Source organism: Anastrepha ludens, chromosome 5, assembly GCF_028408465.1.
Source record: "Anastrepha ludens isolate Willacy chromosome 5, idAnaLude1.1, whole genome shotgun sequence".
Classification (NCBI taxonomy): Eukaryota; Metazoa; Arthropoda; class Insecta; order Diptera; family Tephritidae; genus Anastrepha; species Anastrepha ludens.
Window position 1 is genome coordinate 19,665,473 of NC_071501.1, and position 21,042 is coordinate 19,686,514.

A 21,042-nucleotide genomic window follows, 5' to 3' on the forward strand; every position below is an offset into this window, starting at 1 on the left:
TTTACGTTATTTCATCGCTGCTCAAAGTGCAATCAGGTTAAAAAAGGTAATGGAGGCAATCTCTCAAGGGACGTGGTAGCATTTTCGGGCAGTTAACGCCGTATTTCTCCTAACTTCGGACAGATCTCTCTATCCGCAAACTGGAGTTTGAGGGTCGTGCCAAAGCAATCTTTCCAGGGAGGCAGGATTAGAACGAGGAGACCGAGACCGAGGCTGGTACCTCTGCCTTCATTGATGGCTCCAAGGTGGAATCGGGAGTCGGAGCAGAGGTTTTCTCTAAAGCAGACAATTTTTCTATTTCCTTTAAACTGGCGAATACTGCTAGTGTTTTTCAGGCAGAAGTCTTTGTGATCCAGCAGGTATGCAAAATTCTTAGGGAATGTGGGAGCGAATGAAATATTAACATTTGACATTCCTCTAGTCAAGCTACAATCAAGGCTCTGACGATGCCATGGTGCAATCCAAACTAGTAAACTCCTGTAAGGAGGAGATCAAATCTATTGGGTGTGCAGGTAACATTTCTTTGATCTGGGTTCCAGGACATAGGAACATAGAGGGGAATGAAATTGCTGATTAGCTTGCCAGGAAGGGGACTAAGTTGGTCTCAGACCCCTCCTACCCGGTCATCGGCATCCCCCTGACAGTTGTTAAAGGGGAACTGCACAAATTATTTCTCAGAAAAGCGCGGAAAAGATGGAGCTTCCTTTCTTTGAGTTCTATTTCGAAGAGCCTGTGGCCCCAGTACTATAGACGGAGAACGCAGAAATTCTTGGGATTCCATGCCATACAATTTCCGAACTCGTAGCTGCGTTTACCGGTCATTCGACGAAGGGTACACACGCAGAAGAGTTAAGTTTTCCATTTAATCCCCATTGCAGAAGCTGTGGGCACCTTTCAGAGGAGGCGAGTTTCTCCGTAAATATCCGAGTTTGGCAGCTAGACGATTAAGATCACTGGGTGTTTCTTTCTCCGATAGCTTTTAATGCAGGAAAATAATTCCTATTTTTCCCATTGCTAATTCCTATTTTTGAGCTTCGATGCGCTGCTCTTAAAAGGAACTCACTCGGTGGGCACAGAGGTCTATTGCAGTGTGCAAGAGAAAAAGACAGCCCTATACCTACATGCCCTTAAACCATTTTGATCTTTTGACGAATGCAACCTAGTGAAACTTTGCTTGAACTCAAAAGAGCAATTCGCTACTGAAAGTATTGAGAGAACTCTACTGTTTTCTCAGCTCTAGAGTTCCGACAGAAACTGCTTCGAACCGGGCGGTTAAAGGACAAATACATATCTATATACATATATTTTTTCCCCTACCCATTTTTTGTTTCGCTTTTTGTTTATTTCTCATTGATTTCTTGTAGACAACTTTTGGGTTTGTTTTGGTTTTGTAACCGATTTCGATAAATTATCAGTAAAAACCATGAAAGCCAGTAATTTCTACATGCCTTCAGTGAGTTAATTCAGCCCACAAATTGTCAGCCTACTGTTAGTATTGCCTTGAGGAACATCAGTATATTCCATGCTCTACGATCATCTAGCGTTGGCGAAAGCAATCGCAGTACCCTGCAAATGCCCTGACCTGCTCCCCAGCTTGTGAAAACAGGAAAACCTTCGGGGATTGTATGCTTAGACTGAATTATCCAAATCCTATCTCAGACTTTTTCCACATGCACCTGCCTGCTTATTTTTTCTCACGAATTCACTATAACAAAAATAGCTTCTTTTAAAATTTGAGAGCTCGAAATTGACTTTAGAGCTATGATCTACTAGACTTTTTTTCTTAGAATATTTTATAGAATCCGAAACTGCTTGAAACGTTGTCGAAAAAAATCATTCCCTACAAATTGGAGTACCCTCATGGAGTATTTTCAGGGTTGGGCATAGTGCACCAAATAATTAATGCAATAAGGGGATAATTAAAACACTGAAAAACTATAGATTTAGATAGGTTTCGTGAATAGATTTAAAGCCAAATACTCAACCCTGAGTGTTATAAAGAAATTAGTGGTGGAATTTTGGGCGTACGGTTTTCACGCCACAGCCTCACTGAAATTTTCGGAAAAATATTTTTATGGAGCTTTTTAACCCTTCAAATATCCCACAAACTTATTGTAATATCTTTAGAATTAAAAAAAACGTGAGAAAAGAGCCCTCACGGGTCAGAAATAATGTGATATTAGTTATTTTTCACAAAATTATGGTTCAATTAAGACTCAATAAAGACTCTTAAAGATGGCTAAAAACTCTTAAAGACTCTTAAAAACAATATTTATGGTAAAAGTAGATTTGTATGATTTTTTTTCCATATAATTTAGGTCATCTTCAGGCCAAATTACGTAAACTTCAGTACCCTATAAAAAACTTTTCACCTTTAGGGGCAAAATGGCAAGTCCAACACATTCTAGCCGTTTTTTTTAATCCTTGAGATGTATTCCACTTTTGAAATTCAACAGTTTCTTTTCTATACTATTTTCAAATTTTTCAATTTTTTTTTAATTTTTATTTTTTTTTTATGCTCACTGACTGCATTACTGCGTGTCATCACAGATGTGGCCCAATTGGACAGTCAGCTGATTATCTCCGTACGTGGCAGAAGTTTTCACGTCAAAGTTGACCTCTACAACACAATTAGTGACTGTAAAGTGGAAAGTATTTATTTTTCATTGTGTGTGATGTAGATAAATCTTCTAGCACCTGAATGAGTAGAATAATATATCTTTACTCAATACTGACATTTCGGAATTTCGCCGTGGCATCAAATCGAAATGACGCGAAATGACAAATGTCTTCATTATAGGTGCTTCCGAAATGGGGCGTTAATTGTGGCGCTTCTCAGTGGCTTTCTACGATTTATGATCTCTATTGAGGCACTAACGTATGCCGACATTTCATCGTTCTGATTTTATTAATAGTCCCTTTTTTTGACTCAACACGAACGCCGCGCTATTTTGGGACTACTCCTAAAGCAATTCAATAAATTTCATTTTCTCTACTTAAAAACTGCGATACGTGAATATTGAAATAAAATTTCCAGCATATGTGTAAACTTTAGTTACAGTAGGGATGTTCTCATGGTCCGGCACTCGAAGTGTAACCAACTTCAGGCCGCTCGCGCAGCTGATGCGACTGAAGCGAAAACATCTGGCCGTAGCATCTGCCGCATACTGAGAAATGAGCTCAAAGTTAAGTCTTACAAGATCCAAAAGGCGCATGATCTCACACCAAAGCAGCAACAAGTCAGACTTGAGAGAGCGAAGGAGTCGCTTCACTTGGCCGAAAGCGGTCAATTTCCGAACATTGTGTTTCTGATGAGAAAATTTTTCAGATTTCGTAAAATTCGTGAACTTCCAAACCTATAGGGTTTATTTGACGAACTGTTCATACGAGAATTTGAGTCATCGATTGGCCACCAGGAGGCAGTAACCGCCACAGGTAATGGCTTGGGCCGCTGTAACCGCAGATGGGCGCTCTCCAATCATTTTCATCGAGCCTCGCGTCAAGGTAAATGTGAAATATTATCAGGAAAGTATTCTGAATGGGTTGGTGCGTGACTACCATTCGCAATTCAGAGAGAGAACGTCGGTTTGAATCTCGGTGAAAGATCAAAATTCAGAAAAAGATTTTTCTAATAGCGGTCGCTCCTCGGCAGGAAATGGCAAAACCTCCGAGTGCATTTCTGCCATGAAAAAGCTCCTCATAAAAAATATTTGCCGTTCGGAGTCGGATTGAAACTGTAGGTCCCTCCATTTGTGGAACAACAACTAGACGCACACCACAAATAGGAGGAGGAGCTCGGCCAAACACCCAAAAAGGGTGTACGTGCCAATTATATATTGTATATATTATATATATAATATATATTCTGGAGGTTGCTTCGAAGTCGTAGGCAGACAAGCATTTTGGTGGCAGACCATTTCGGATTTTAACAGGATTCGGCCATATCTCACATAGCTCGAGTGAAATAAAAATGGCTAAAAAACAATGTTCTGATCTTCATAATGTCCACACAATGGCCCTCCAATTCACCAGACGCGAATCCGATGGAATATTCTCTTTGGGCCATTTTGGAGAGCAAAAGATTCACCATTCTCGAGTTGCTGAAAAAGCCATTGCCCGCGAGTGGGCCAAAATACCTGCAATGTCCATCTATAGGTACCACATTTAGCATAATCTCTTGCGCTACAGCAGCAATATTCTCAACAGAACGTCCAGTTTTTGGTCCGCCAGCCCTGTTTCTTCAAATCAAATCTTGTTACTTTTTAATAAATTTTTCAGCTAAGGAAATAAATGGAAGTAACCCGGTGCAAAATCGACGGAATAAAAAGAAAAAGTCAAAACCTTTAAGTACACCCCGAACACATACAATTTTTTAAGCCTTCCTGTCCACAATTCAACACTTTACTGCTATACTTTTCACCCGTTGTAGCGTAAATAACCCCTCATTTGCATCAACACCTCAGCTGAATTGCAAAAAATGCACCGGTTTTTGCATTAATTACGCGCGAATTGTCGGTATCTTATTTGCATGAGTTTTTTTTTTCTTTTTTTCATTTTGAATCTCCGCTTTTCAATTTGACTAATTTGTGGTCAAAGCGAATATTTGCCGAGTCTTTCATTTTTACACACAACAAACCGCAATTGTTCGTGCTTTCAACGGAAATAAGCAATAACAAAAAACACGCACGGCGTTACAAAAATTGGCCACAAAAATGATAAATACAGCAGCGCAGTCAGTTTGTCACAGCCCTAAGCTGTCGGTCGCCGGAAGTGCAATTTTCGAATATTTTATGGGTTCAAAGAAAAACAAAGCGTATGTAGGTAACTTTTTTGTGGCCGTGAATACCCAACTACCGCAAGTGTATGTCTGCTGGCACCTCCGAAAGGCGCCGCAAGGCAGCAAAGCGCTTATATACAGCAATGCATACTCACAGCCGTACTTAATTGTGGTGGTGTTAGGAGGATAGCATTTTGAGCGACTTTAAGTACCTGTGTAAGTGTCTGCAACACAACCACTCGACTTAAACTTGTGTTAATGAGGCGAAATTATTCCAAATTAGCCTACCTTAAATGAAAAGAAATTACGAGCCATAAATTAAAGAGAAGAAATGAAAATGAAAACGAATATTAGCATAAAAAAGCAGTGAAAAGCAAAAGTGAACTCATTAATTACAGCCAGAAGACAAGAAAAACAGAAAACCAAAGCAAAGCAAAGCAAAAACAAAAAATATTGTAATAAAAATGACGAGGTGCGCCATTGGTTTGGCGTGAATTGCATGCAGTGCAGTTGATTTCGACATGCAACACATGCCGTACGAGCTGCACATGCACACAAATAAATATGTGTGTGTGTATACACTAATACATATGCACGTTTCTTTATGCTTTTTCACTTTATGCAATTGCAATGAAAAATTATATTTGCTAAAATATTTTCTCATCTCTTTGATCTCCTTTTTTTTCTTAATTTTTCTTTTATGTAGATCTCGTTTTTCTTTTCATTTCGCTTGTTTACGCCACAAACAAGGCAAGTTGTAATGAAAAAAGTATTCATCACTTAATTTTTCTTTGGTTAGAAATGAGTGATTTTGGCTTTGTAAGCACCCATTACCGTTTGATGATTGATGACTAGATGCTTTAATTGATTTGTCTGCTAGAAATTGTGTTGCTTTCAAAATCTCCACATAATTTCGTAAGAAATTACAACTAATTCTTTTTTTTTTAATTTGTGGACTGCCAATATTTAATACCTATGTCCGTGTTATTGTACCCTGGGCGGGTTTGCTGAACGAAATCAAACATTTTCGAATTTTATTTTGTGTTATTTTCGGCTTTCCATAAAATGTATTACAATTTTACTCAAAGAACTCCAACTCTTCAATATACTCGTACTTGAAAATGAAGTGGGAGTATAATATTTTGAAATATTACGAGAATTTGGTGGAACAAAATTAATTTTTTCCCCAATATTGCAATTAAAAATTATTTACAATCTTTATGTTGTTTCACAAATGGAGGATCCTACAGTTTTAAGCCGACTCCTGCCGATGAGCGGCCGCCATTAGAAAAGTGCGTGTAGCGTAGTACAAATAAGAGAAGTGAAACTTTCAAGGCAGACAAAGAAAGAGGGAGAGACCCCAGAAAGAATGAGAGAGAGAGAGAGGGAAAGAATATAGGTATATCTAAATAAATTCACAACATTTGCAGAGAATACAAATAGACAAAATTTACAAGAAACGGAGAAGGGTCGACCGGTGAAGGTAAACGCCGGACACAAACCGTGGCAACAACGCACACTACTCCGAACGTTTGTCACGCGCATAAACGCAGCGATTCTAGGACTGCAGCAACGGCAAAAATTAAAATTACCGCAAGGCAATACCAATAAATCCGACGCCGGAATGGATAGCACTCATAGTAGGCACAAACACTAGCCAGGAAACGGAAATAAGCGCCAAAAAATAGGCACAAAAAAATGCCAAAAAAATTGGAACCAAAAAACGCCCCAAACAGTAGGCACCAAGGAAATATAACGCCGAAAAGTAGACACCAGAAATTTATTTCCTACAAGTTTGCACCAACAAACAAGCGCCAAAAAGTAGGCAGTGTTATTTCTCACTAGAAATTAGCAACCACAAAGAAAACCTCAGGAAAAATAGCCCAAAGTGTATCTAAGATATATATGTATCAGGTATAGCTCTCTCTCTCCTTGTTCTCCACGTTATATCTTTTTCTCTCTCGCGGAACGAATATGTCCAAAACGTTGCCTGGCCTTGAAATTTTCCTCTCAATTCTGGCTCGTCTATCGACGCCTAAGAAGTTTCACCTCAAAAACTTTTTCTATCATTTTACTGTTTCATGTACGGAAATTCGAACCCACTCGCACTCTCGAATGGTAGGCACGCACCAAACCATTCGGCTACGGTGGCAAGAAAGAAAATTGAAGATAGTTGTTTACTGCTCATCATAAGAGGAACTAACTCTTGCGGCACAGTTGAAATTGATATCTTCTGGAAAGAAAAATACAGCTAATATTGTAAACGGAAGTTCTCAAATTCTGCATTACTCTTGGCATTACCTGCTGGCTAGCGTCACGAAATTCTAATGGACTCGAAAAAAAATTATAGAAACATGCATACCACCTCTAGGCCAATTCGCAAAAGTGGCCCAGAAAGTAAATAATAACGAGTATAAACGAAACTGTGAATTGTTTAGTCAAAGAACCAATAGAGAAGCTGTATACAAAGCTTCAGTTACGCCTCTAGGCGAGCGTCTCCTAGAAAAAACTCCATAACCACGCTGAGGAGACTATTGTACTATTAAAATGCCAAACGTACTCAGTTCGTCTAGAGAATCATCTTCCGTTGAAGAAAACTAAAGTTACGAGAGTCGTTTCCTCTTCAATTTAGTCGGAGGGCTCCGAAGAACCAAAGTCTAGAGAATAGAGGGTATGTGAAACGAATTGGAACCCTATTTTCATTAATTTTGCGACCACAACTGCTGAAGCGTATTGTTTAAGTTATCTATACTAATATTATAAAGAGGAAAACTTTGTTTGTTTGTTTGTTTGTTTGTTTGTTTGTAACGAATAGGCTCAAAAACTACTGGACCGATTTTAAAAATTCTTTCACCATTCGAAAACTACATTATCCAAGAGTAACATGGATTACATTTTATTTTGGAAAAAAATAGGGTTCCGTAAGATATTTGGATTTTTCCGACACAAACTGAAAAAAATCTTATATATAAAATAAAGTCAACTTTTTGTGTGTGTTCGCTAACCGGCCGTGTCTGCACCGAATTAAACCAAACTTACACACATTGTTAAGAAGGTATTGAAGATGGTTTCCGTATAGTTTGGATACCTATTGGTGGATAGGGCTCAAGATATAGGTCAAAACGTGGACCCGGGTAACCTTCGGATGTGTATGTACAATATGGGTATCAAATGGAAGCTGTTGGTGAATGCTTTAGTTCAGAGTATTTTTCATGCCGCTCCGTGACTAGGGTCTCGAGATAGAGACCAAAACGTGGACCCTAGAATGTGTTTGTACAATATGCATATCAAATTGAAGCTGTTGATGAATGCTTTAGTACAGAGTATTTTTCATGCCGCTCCGTGACTGGGGTCTCGAGATATAGGTCAAAACGTGGACCCGGGTAACCTTTGGTTGTGTATGTACAAAATTGATATCAAATGAAAGCTGTTGATAAGTGCTTTAATACGGGGTAATTTTCATACCTATTGATGACTAGGGTCTCGAAATATATGCCAAAACGTGGACCCGCCGTGTCTTTGCACCGAATTAAACCAAACTTACACACATTGTTAAGTAAGCATTGAAGATGGTTTCCGTATAGTTTGAATACCTATTGGTAGATAGGGTCTCGAGATATAGGTCAAAACGTGGGACCGGGTAACCTTCGGACGTGTATGTACAATATGGATATCAAATGGAAGCTGTTGGTGAATGCTTTAGTTCAGAGTATTTTTCATGCCGCTCTGTGACTAGGGTCTCGAGATAGAGACCAAAACGTGGAGCCTAGAATGTGTTTGTACAATATGGATATCAAATTGAAGCTGTTGGTGAATGCCTTAGTACAGAGTATTTTTCATGCCGCTACGTGACTGGGGTCTCGAGATATAGGTCAAAACGTGGACCCGGGTAACCTTTGGTTATGTATGTACAATATGGGTATCAAATGAAAGATGTTGATAAGTGCTTTAATACTGGGTAATTTTCATACCTATTGATAACTAGGGTCTCGAAATATATGCCAAAACGTGGACCCGCCGTGTCTTTGCACCGAATTAAACCAAACTTATGCACATTGTTAAGTAAGTATTGAAAATGGGTTTCGTAAAGTTTGGTTGTAATTCGGGGCAGTGGCAACGGGTACAGCGTTCTTTTGAGCCAGCCATAATGTCGCTTACTTTTTTAACTCTTGGGGCGGAACTGAACTGTCAAATTGACAGTGTGAGTTACAATGTGTCAATATTTCTTTCTGATTTGGATGCCATAAGGAAAAAACGTAAGTGCAACATGTAAAAATTGTTTGTGAATTTTTTTGGAGTGGATTTTGGAACAGTGAATAATTTCTTACGAAATTTGAGAATTTAATGTGAAATCCGAATGAAATTATGCGTTCGTGGAAAAAACAATTTTTTTCGTTTTTTTTTTTTTTTTGAAAAATATAAATGGATAATGGTTAAAAAAGCTCCAATGCTTAATAAAACATATAAATTGAAACGAAAAATTCATGGATGATCATAGAAAAACAAAAAATATTGTTTATGCCAAAGTGCTTGAATAAAGAATAAAGAAATAAATAATATGAAAACCATATATTTTCTGTTCTAAACCATATCTATTCTATTTTAGTGTGCCCAGCGAAGGGGGACGGATTTGCTAGTTCATAAATAAAAAGAAAATTCAGTCTAAAATATTTTTGCAAGCAATTCCAAAAAAAAAATTTTTTTCACCAACATTTTTCGTCATAATTTTTGCATTTACGGTTTGACCTATATGATCTATGTTGGATCTAAGTTCATTGGCCTCAAGTGAAACTCACTTTCAAAAATAAAATAAAAACATTTTTTTAAAAACTTCTACTGGAATAATCTCAGGGAAAGTTTACGATTAGGCCACACTAAACTCACAAATATATACCTTATAGACCGGAACGCTATCCTATCAGGCATCATATGCCATACTAACTCAATGCTATTCCCTGAAATTTTTCTCAAAATTTGCCCTTCTCTAGCACAACTACGAACACAAATTTTCAATAAAGTCAAACCTTCTCACCTCCTCCCCAATCCGAACATACAAAATATGCACAAAATCTTTACTTTTCTCAAATTGTATCACTGGATCTTCACCGATGCCATGTCTCCAAAAGGGGAAATAACTCAAGAAATAATAGGAACTTTAAAAAGTCTTCTTAATGACATATTCGTAAATGTCTAAGCTTTGAAAATATGCAACAAAAAAAATTCAATTTTTTCTAAATTCCACACTAGAATACCCCCTTAACTATCTCGGCAATAGTGCAAGTCTTAGAATGTAGATATTTACGCTAAATGGTCTACTTAGACCGGCCTTGCAAAATCTTGTAATGTCGCTACGACTTGGTATCCATACATTCGTAAGTTTAGCAGCCGAGAGCGAACTTAAATATTTTTAAACTGACTACGAAAATTATATTATATTAATTTTGCTAAAAGGCACTACACTGTTGAACAGCCATTCGGATTTTTTTTCTATAGGCGTCTATCTGTAATACACGAATTCTATTTTGAGCAATGCCATAATTTTTATTAAAAAACAGCTGGCGAACATTTATGGAGTCAACGCCAAAATCATAGAGACACTTAAACGAAGCAGAAAAACATTTGAGGCGGCCGAATGGTTTATTTCCATAAGTTCATCCACAAACAGTTTATTTCTTGTAATAGTGTCATAATTTTTAAGGCAATATTAATTTAATTTCACAAATTTTAGTGCTCATATTTTTGGCCTTTATTGCATCTTTTGCTTTGCATGCAGTGTAGTTTGCCTAAGTTACTAATAGTAAAATTTTTCATACATACCCAGCCATATATTATACCATATTGTCACGCTGCATTTGTTTACTTCGTTAATATGCATACTTATATGCATACATACATACATACATACATACATACATACATACATGTACTATATTTGTCAAGCACTTAAGCAGCTCTTATCTCACTTTTATCAGAGATAATAATAGATAAACGAGTCCACGTACTATATACATATAAGCGTTGCCATAAAATTAGCGAATATATGTATGTACATATAAGCAATGAACAGCCTGGAAAGGAATTTTTTTCACACGAAGCGCTAAATTGTTCTGCCATTAGCTGTTTTGCCGCTGTAGCCTTGGATGGTTGATATGTGCAAGGCATCTCGGCAGTGGAATGGTAGAAAAAGTATTTTCTATTTTAATACTCATCACCCCTGCATACATATTTCCCATTGTAATGAGCTCGAACATTATCAATAACACGCAATAAATTAATCTGTAGCAATAGCTGCATTATTACAATACCTTTCCTAGTTTTAGCTGGCGCTAAACTACTACGCTTTTAACTTAATTTAAATTGAATTATATCTTTGCCAACCTAATTTTAAAGATTATCCAATTTCAGCTCACCTTACAAGCATTTAGAGTGCGAAGCTAAGCCGTCTGGTTTCCTGCAGGCAGTCGTTCTCTTACAGTGCAAATAATTTGCCATCAACTTGGAAAAATTTGCAATAATTTGCATTAAATGTTCGAGTTCTGTCTTAAAATGCATAGCAATGAACTCATTACAACTAAATTTTACGGTCAAAAAAATTAAAAGCCAATTTAAATGCAAGCAAAAAATGTAGAATAAAAAACAATACCTCATTTACATATGTATATACGTATGTGTGTGCAGAGACTCTGTTACAGGTTCAGACTCTGTTACACTTCAAACGTCAAAATTGCTGTGCTCTGAATTTGTGATGTTGGGCAAACACAGTAAAATGGAACAAAAAGCGGGAGAGGAAAATAACCAAAACATCAACCGAATGCTTTAACGTAGATTTCAATTTGAGACTTAAATTTAATTTATACTCAATGGCATTAAATTCGGAGCACAGTCTTGAATCATTGAATGATTTTGTAAGTCAGATATGTAAGCTATTTACCGTACAGTCTCTCAGCGAGTATATCATTTTTAAAGAATCAACGGACAAATTGAGTAGCCAATTCACAGATTGGGATAACTTCAAGAAAATTCTTGAAAATTGCAAAAATAATGTAGTACAATTAATTAATGAGGAGCAAATGGATAATGAAGTGCAAAATTTTACTTCCAACGTGTAACTTTTATGCATGGAAAAGTGCTCGAACTATTAAAAAAACCCACAGTCATTACACAATACCTAATTTACAAGAGAGGTCTTATTTCACTAAAGAGAAAACTTCGCAGTAGGTTAGTAGTTAGGTTAGTCAGGTTGCTTGTTTAACACTCGGTGGTCCTAAGGCCCATTGTGATACCTGCATTTGTTTTCCTTCTCCTAACTAAATTGCTTAAGCCACTTAGATGTTTCTCCCTCCAGTGAGACATTTTGGGAATTTTCAGGTCCTCAATGAAATAATGGGCGAGATATTTGTTACCGCTTCTTTGAAGTGCCGGAAATTCACAGAGGAGGTGTTGCACCGAGGTACACCCATTCTACTGGCTAGGGTGCCAATAGTGCAGTGACCCGATATAACACTTGTGAGGACGCTGGTAGTTGATCTGTTGAATCCAAGCAGACATTTTGTCCTTTTAAGATTTAGTTTTGGCCAGAGCGCTTTGGAGACCTTGCAGTTAGTAGTCAGAAACCACCTTCTATTGGTTTCCGCGATTACGCTCAAGTCAGCCGTAGTTTACAGTTCGTCTAGAGGAATGCTTATGTCCTCTACCACTCGCTCAAGGTTCAATTCAGAGCCTATCTTTGCACACTCTTCCACTCTTTCATTTCTCTTAACTCCAGAATGGCCGGGAACCCAAACAATCAAAACAGATGACGCTTATTGAATTATTCGAAAAATAAAGGCAGAAGTAGTACACCAAGGCAGCGTTCTTTGGCCTCTAAATGGTCCGGCACTCAAAGTGTAACCAATTAAAAAGGCAATAAATTTATGTAGTTTGGCAATTCAAAGTAAAAAATGTGTCAAAATAATACAAAATTAAGAATCAATTTACTTTTGCTCGATATGACCACCTTTTGCCTCGACTATGGCCTTGAGATGGTCCAGAAACGAATAGCAAGCTGCCCGAATGAGACTGGCAGGTATTTTGGCCCACTCGCGGGCAATGGGTTTTTTCAGCGTCTCGAGACTGGTGAATATTTTAGTCCGGACCTTGCTCTTCAAAGTGGCCCAAAGAGAGTAATCCATAGGATTCACGTTGTTGTAAGCGATTCTTGGTTCACTTGAGCCTTGTGAGACGGTGCCGAGTCCTGTTGAAAGGTCCATGGTCCGCCACCAAAATGTTTGTCTGCCCACGGCTTCAAAGCAGCCTCCAAAATACTTTCCCGATAATATTTCGCATTTACCTTGACGCCAGGCTCGATGAAAACGATTGGAGAGCGCACATCTGGGGTTACAGCGACCCAGCCAGCCTCCTGGAGGCCAATCGATTACTCAAATTTTCATATGAACGATCAGTCAAATAAACCCTTTCGTTTTGGGATTTTACCAATTGCTCAATTTAAAAAATTTTCTTGTCAGAAAACAAAATGTTCGGAAATTGACTGCTTTCGGTCAAGCGAAGCAACTCCTTCGCTCTCTCTTAAGCCTGACTTGTTTCGGTTTTGGTGTGAGATCATGCGCCTTTTGGATTTTGTAAGGCTTGACTTTCAGATCATTTTTCAGTATGCGGCGGATGCTTTGGTCAGATATTTTCAGTTATTTCCCCATTTGATTGGCACTTCGTCTGGGATTTCGCCCAAGTTGCTTCTTCACTTTTTGAATCATTTCACGTGACGTTGCAGTCTTTTGATGACCACCTCTATGACGTTTCGCGATGCTACCAGTATCATTGTAACGAGTAATGGTGCGATAAACAAAAACTTTATTTACTTTAAGGGGCTCGAGTTCACGAAAAAGCGTTGGTTGTGATTTCACTGGAAAATATAATGCAATTACACTTTTACGTTTGAAATCCATTACTTATTTTCTTTTTACACGTTCACCCTAGGCAAAATGCTTCCGCGCGCTTGTAAACAATACTCTGGACTGTCATTTAGCCAACTAACAAACAGCTGGCGCCAGTGCATCAGCTGAGTGAGCGGTCTGAAGTTGCCGAATGCCGGACCCTGTACTGTACCTAATCTTCACACATGACCCACCGTCTGATCCTAATTATGTCACAGCAACGTTTGCAGATGACACCACGCTGATTGCAGTTGGTGACACTGAAAGCGAATCGACCGCCACATTACAAACCGCCTTAAATAAGGTCTCTCAGTGGACTAATAAATGGAAAATTAAACTAAACTAAACAAAATCTGTACACGTAGTTTTCACAAACACTAAAATACAATATATATATACAATAGATGACCAACAGGTACCATACCAAAACTTTGTAAAGTACCCAGGTATGACACTTGATTGTAAACTTTGATGGAAAGGAAGATGGTAAGAAGGAGAGGGAAGAATTGGACATTAAACTCAAACCATGCAATGGCTCAGGTAGCAGTGGGTAGCAACTCGGCTCTAATGATAGAAAACAAACTAATAATCTATAAGCAGATACTAAGCCCAGTATGGAGTTATGGTGAGCAGCTGTGGGGGTGCGACAGACAAAGTACGAAACACCAAATCCAACAGTTCCGAAATAAGGTCCTTAGGTGTATTGTCAAGGCAACATGGTATTGCATAAGTTCTGTCAGAACGTGAGCGTGACCTTAAAATAAACTTCGTCTACACTGAAATCACAAAGTTTGCAGTAGTCCATAAAAAAAGACTAATAACCCACATCAATGAAGAATCACATAATTTAATTGAAGGCAACGTATTAATACGAAGGCTCAGACGTGCTAAACCCAACGATCTGACATAGTCTTCTTCTTCTTAATTGGCGCTATAACCGCTTACGCGATTTTGGCCGAGTTTAACAAAGCGCGCCAGTCGTTTCTTTCTCGTACTAACCGGCGCCAGTTGGACACACCATGTGAAGCCAAGTCCTTCTCCACCTAATCTTTCCAACGCAAAGGAGGTCTTCCTCTTCCTCTGCTACCACCAGCTGGTACCGCATCGAATACTTTCAGAGCCGGAGCGTTTGTATCCATTCGGACGACATGCAGCCGCTGGATCTTTATTCGCTGCGCTATGTCTAGTCGTTGTAAAGCTCATACAGCTCATCGTCCAATCGTCTGCGATATTCGCCGTTGCCTACGTGCAAAGGTCCAAAAATCTTGCGCAGAATCTCTCTCTCAAACACTCCAAGCGTCGCATCATCGGATGTTGTCATCGTCCACGCTTGTAGATTGTTAGTTTTCTTCGTCGAGAGAGAACTTTACTGCTCAGTTGCCTACTTAGTCCAAAGTAGCACTTGTTGGCAAGAGAGATTCTACGTTGGATTTCCAGGCTGATATTATTATAGGTATTAATGCTGGTTCCTAAATATACGAAGCCTTTTACAACCTCGAAATCATAACTGTCAACAGTGACGTGTGTGCCTATACGCGAGTGCGCCGACTGTTTGTTTGAAGACAGGAGGTACTTCGTTTTGTCCTCGTTCACCACCAGACCCATTCGCTTTACCTCTTCATCCAGTTTGGAGAAGGCAGAACTAACAGCACGGTTGTTAAGGCCAATGATGTCAATATCATCGGCATACGCCAACAATTATACGATCTTATAAAAAATTGTGCCTGAGCGATTAACCCTCTAGTGCCCAAATTTTATTTTTGAATGAAAAAAATTGCTTTGGGTAGGGATTATGGTAAAATTATAGGTTATTTATCAAGAAAGTGAAATTTTGTTCCTTGATCCGATTATAAAGGGATAAAACCTTACCCCGCCTGCAGGCGGCCTGGGGAAAGAACGCCAAAAAAAATCTAATTGAAAAACTTGCAAATTCAGTGTATTACGTAACAGAAAGTGTTTAACAGAAATCAATACAAAACAAACAGTCAGTCTTATTTCAAATAGTTTTAGAAAAATGTATACAAAAGAAAGGCATGCTTTTGGGCATAAATAGGCAGTTGGTGCAAATTATTTATGGTGAAAATTGTGAAAGCAGTCCTTTTGCTGGGAAAAACAAAGATTCAGATTCCATTTTCGGCACACGATTTGAGTTTCGGAGGTGCAGCCAGGATATTCGCACCTATTTTTACCGGTGCGTGATAAAAACTTTGCAAAATGTCCAACTCCGTCGTAGCGAACGTCGTCAGGAGGTAAGTAAGCTTTTCTTCCAGTAAATTTTACTTGAGGAGTTTGTCATGGACGACCTGGAGCTCTTCATATTGAAGAATATTGTTGTTTGCATAGTACGTATGCGATCTCTGCCCGGAAGTTCGGCAGTTGGTACTGCCTAGCATGCGTGTCAATCTTGTTAATTCTTCTGAACAAAACATAAGCGTTTATCATGGCCATATCAAGCAGGTGATTAAAGAGTCGGTTTGTGTACTTATTGCTCTTTACCGGAATCTTATATCGCCCAATTAGTCCATCCATGAGGTCGACGCCCCCCATATATGACTATTATATTCACGGACTGCATTGGGGCAATCGACATCAACAAATTTTTTTTCTGAGCGGACGAACCGCGACACCTTATTTATAACATTTGTTTCATTCTGGAAGGGCTTTTCGCCTGCGTAACTCGATGCGAGTCACACTATTTTATTGTCCTTCCAAACTGATAAAGAAATGTCAACTCCTAAAGCAGATCCACAAAATTCAGCTGGATATCCACGGAGTTGTTTCCTGAGATCAAGATCTGTCGGAAGTTTGCAATTCGGAATTTGATTTGAACGAATAATTCCCAGCGAATGTATTCCGCGTGATTTTAGATAAACCATAAGTGGCAGTGACGTGTAATAGTTGTCGAAATATGTTATATGGTTTTTAAAATCTGGAATATTACGGGACAATCGGACCACCACATTCGCTGATGCCCCAAGATCTGGTGTATCAGTCAGAACAGCATTGTCTCCTGCGCCGCAATATATTTCGAAGTTATAACAAAATCCAAAGGAGTCACACAAAACGAAGAGTTTTATACCCCATTTATGTGGTTTATCTGGCAGATATTGTCGAAGGAAAGTCCTCATCTTCGGTGCGCAATTTGTTCATCGTCACATAAACGTTGAGTCATCGGAATGGACTGAAACCTGTTATTGAAACGAGACATAAATTGACAACATGTACATAAATTGACACACACTTCTGATTCCAGCATAGAATCTGACAAATTTACCGCCCTGTTAATCACCTCGTCAATTCCAGTGTCGATAGGTAATTCTGCATCGTCCACATCTTCGTCTAAAAGATCTTCCAAATCTTCTTCCACGTCTGTATCATCGTCGATTTCCAATAAATCCAAAAATGTTGCAATATCTTCATCATTGAGGGATGATAATTTACACTTTTGTCGTTGATCCATTTATAAAAAACCAAAACTTTAAGCTTAGCCCCCCTCTAAAAATATCAAAATTTCAAACTTACCGCATAATGTTATTTATTCCGAGTTATCCCAGGACCGCCTCTAGACGAGATGTCTTCAAAGGTTTATAAAACACAGGAAACACTTTTTTTTTTGTTATTATTTTTAACTTTCGTATTTTGAACACAACCAGCAACACTATGATAATTTTTATTATAAGCTGAATACACTTCTAATATTTTTATTTAATTTTTAAAATACACCACTTTTGCAGAATAATTAATTTGACCGCTTTTCACTATTTTCAGACTTCAAATGACTATGACGGCTGATTAAAAAACAAGACACTGCTGCAAATGCACCAGCAATAATTTTGGGACTTTCCGGAATTAGAAAGAGTTTAAAAAGTAACGAAATGGTATTTTAAAAGGGAATAAGCGTGAAATAAACTTAGGCCGTCTACAGGCGGTCTTGGGTACTAGAGGGTTAAGTTCTGCGTAGAGTGAAAATTGTGTAGTGTTGTCACATTTAAGTTGCTTGTTAGTCATTTGTAAATATTTGTGAACGAGGAGGCGCAATAAAAAAAAACTTACAAAAAATATTATTTTAAACTATTTATCAAGCAAACAATTGCTGATAAGCAATGTTTACATTTTTCCTAATTTGGTATTAAGTCAATAAAAAATCAATTTTATTTCCCTTTATCAAATGCTATCAAAAGTAAACAAGCGTGCATTCAAGCACACACCTTCATTTCAAACAAAAATAACCTGCATGTGCGAGTACGTACTTGATATGTTCCTTAAGCAACCAATGACCTCACCCAACAATTCGCTCGAGCGCACCTAAAATGTGTAGCACGAAATCAAAGTGTAGTAAATAGTTGTTTTATGAAATCATTATCAAATGCACAAGAACACTGCGATCAAGATATGAGCACCACTTGTGTGGAGTGACGTACCTGTTAGTCGCAGACCAGTTGCCTCTACAGTGGCAGGTTATTCACTTGCACAAATATTTTTCGTATGTATAGGTGTGCATACATAGTGCACGATTCCAATAACAGTATGCAATAAAATTGATCGATCTTGCGAAATGTAAATAAAAATCTAGCAGACATTCAGCAGAGAGAGTGACGTAAAAGTGTTAACTGTACAATTTTAACGTTATAAGGTCTTCGATAAATTATTTTTATTGTGTCATAAATGTACCGACAGTATTGGCTCTTTGAGTTTTTACACAACTCACAGCATAAATAAATGGTGCGATTTTTTTATTGTTACGTTGGAATATTGCAAATTTGTATGAAGTCATAGCTTTAGTTGAAGCATATAAAGATGCACCGCTGGTTGATGCGCACGCTATGAACCCGAACATATCAACTCGGCGAAAAAATTCAGAACATTCAAAGATACTAGTTTTAAGTTAGGTTAGAATGGTTTTCCAGAGAGTGGACACACTTGGGCGAAGAGTTCAAATGCATGATTTGTGACACCATTGCAAGGGAAATAAGGTGAAGGAACCCGATTGAACGAAAGGAGAGAGAGAAAGAGCAGAGGGTGGGGGGAAGAAGAGTGTTGAGTATTTGAGAATTACGAACGATGATGCTTTGATGAAGTTCAGCAGGGCCTGTTATGATATACCAGGCGTAGGAAAGAAGTGAGAACCAAGATGCCTAAGTCTTAGTCCCGCGAGAGCATAGCAGCTAAAGAGGAAGTGCTAAGTAGTTGCTCGACCTCTTTACAGCTGGCACATAAAGCACTCGCAGTAACTCCAAAGCTAACTGTATGCACACCTGTGAGAACACCCACGAAATTCGAGAGCTGAGATTTTGTTATACTCAGAAGATTCCCCATATACCTTTTATCGACTCGTGGCCAGAAAAATTTCACGACCTTGCAAGTTTGTGTACTTGCCCAACGCTCTTCGAGTTCCGGCAAAGCTCATCGTTCCAGGAGTAGAGCGCAAGTGGTCAAGATCTCAATCCTCTCCTTTCGCGGGGAAACTATCTTACAGATCGATTATCTGGCTTGCTCGTCCGCCTCATAGTTTCCCAAAAAGTCGCTATGACAGGTACCCCCGATACGAGTGTAATGCAGGAATAGTTGAATAAAAGGTCAGCTGGTTGAAGTGGAAAAATGAGAGTAACTTTAACAGATTAGAAAGAAGAATTGAAAGAACAACTTTTTTTGAATTAGATCTTAAGATATTTTGTGCCCTCTCTCCTTCAATGTTTCTCACAATTTTTCCAGACATAGTTCTTTCATTGAACTTAGGATGGTGCCGGGTTAGACTAAATATATGTGCCAATCTTCCTGCAGTACGAGGTTGAAATCCTTTTTTTTCACCTCTATATTGCATTGCGTGACTGCCAAAAAATACTCTAACGAATTTCCTTATCTTGTAATCTATTATTCTTGGGTAGGAATAAGAGTGAGCATTATTCAAGGATGATAGATTTACCAGATTTGCTCTTTAACTAAAAGTATGGAGAAAAATAACATTGTGAGGGAACTTCGGCATCCACATATTTGGGAGATTCAGCCGAATTCTGCACGATCATTTTACATGAATTCAGACACTCGTCCAATGAGTCGTTGTTCAGATGGCAACGAAGTAACATGACTGTGTTGATTTTTTTTTTTCGTATATCACTAACACAATCTTCGAAATTTGCACAATCATGTCACAAATATGCACACACTCGTCCGATCACCGAAATTAAGCAGCGTCGAGCGCGGTTAGTACTTGGATGGGGGACCGATTGAGAACACCGCATGTTGTTGGCCTTTCCCTCTCTCGTGAAGTAATGCATAACGGTTGTCTCGCGGGAGGGATACCGCGCCGGGGTGGGGTTTTAATGGATGAGTCGAAAGACGAGTCTCACACATTTCGACTTTCAATGCCTTTTTACACCTCCATAAAACAAACAAAAAAACTCGTCAAATCACTCGTTCTTCAGGCGGCAACGAACTGATCGTATGTGATCGTCAAAAACCATTCAGAGTCGAGTTACCGCGGCCTGCAAACCTTCTGTATTCTTCCCACCAGAGATAGAAAACCGAATCAACGTGCGATATGTACCTGAACACATGGGCTTTGATCGCATTCTAAGCGTGTGAGCGATTGTTGTGGGTTTTCAATAATAGAATTGTAATTGAAAAAAAATTGAATTGTAGTAAATGCCACACAAATCATTTCACCATTGATCGCCAGTGATGGAGTAATTGTGCCATTTAACATCTTTGATTTCTTCTAGATAGTTCCCGTAAGATCGGTGTTACATTTCAGGCACTTAACCCTTTCGTCCCGAGCGGTACACGAGTGCGCGAAGATTCGAGCCTGCGCACTTCCGAATGGTCACGGATCAACCCAGAATACTTAAAAAATTTTGAGTATGCAGTTTAATAGCCCATTCACTTTTTGTATAACAAAGTGCAAGTTTCAACTGCGTCAAAAATCACGTTGATTTTGGCCATTTTTTTTTTATGAACTGTGGTAGGTGTTTTCTGCCAAATAAAATGTTAATATATGCAGCAAATTTGATCAGCAATTTCTGAGCTACATCCAACTTGGATTTTATTATATCAAAATTTAATGGGATATAAAACAACTAGTTGAAATTTTTCTAAAAATTCTACTTAAAACGTATGAAATTTTGTTTTTTTTTTCGTTACAAATTTTGAAAATTGGATTGAATTTTAAAATTTGCTATATCTTCATAAAAAGCTTATTTAAATTGAATAAGAAAATAGAATTTCAAAACTTGCGAGTAAGTTTTTGTGCTATAGTTAACAAAAAAAATGCAGTTCCTACCTTCAGTTAAGTTTCGGAAAATACGCGTTTAAACTTTTCGGTGCGGTATGCATCGAACT

The 21,042-nt window shown here is 38.4% G+C and overlaps 1 protein-coding gene across 3 annotated transcripts in view; it reads right to left on the bottom strand.

Annotated features, from left to right (window-relative positions):
• The window catches only part of LOC128863063 (ankyrin repeat domain-containing protein 29), a 94,606-nt gene that overhangs the window by 24,977 nt on the left and 48,587 nt on the right, over positions 1-21,042 (bottom strand). The window lies entirely within an intron of this gene.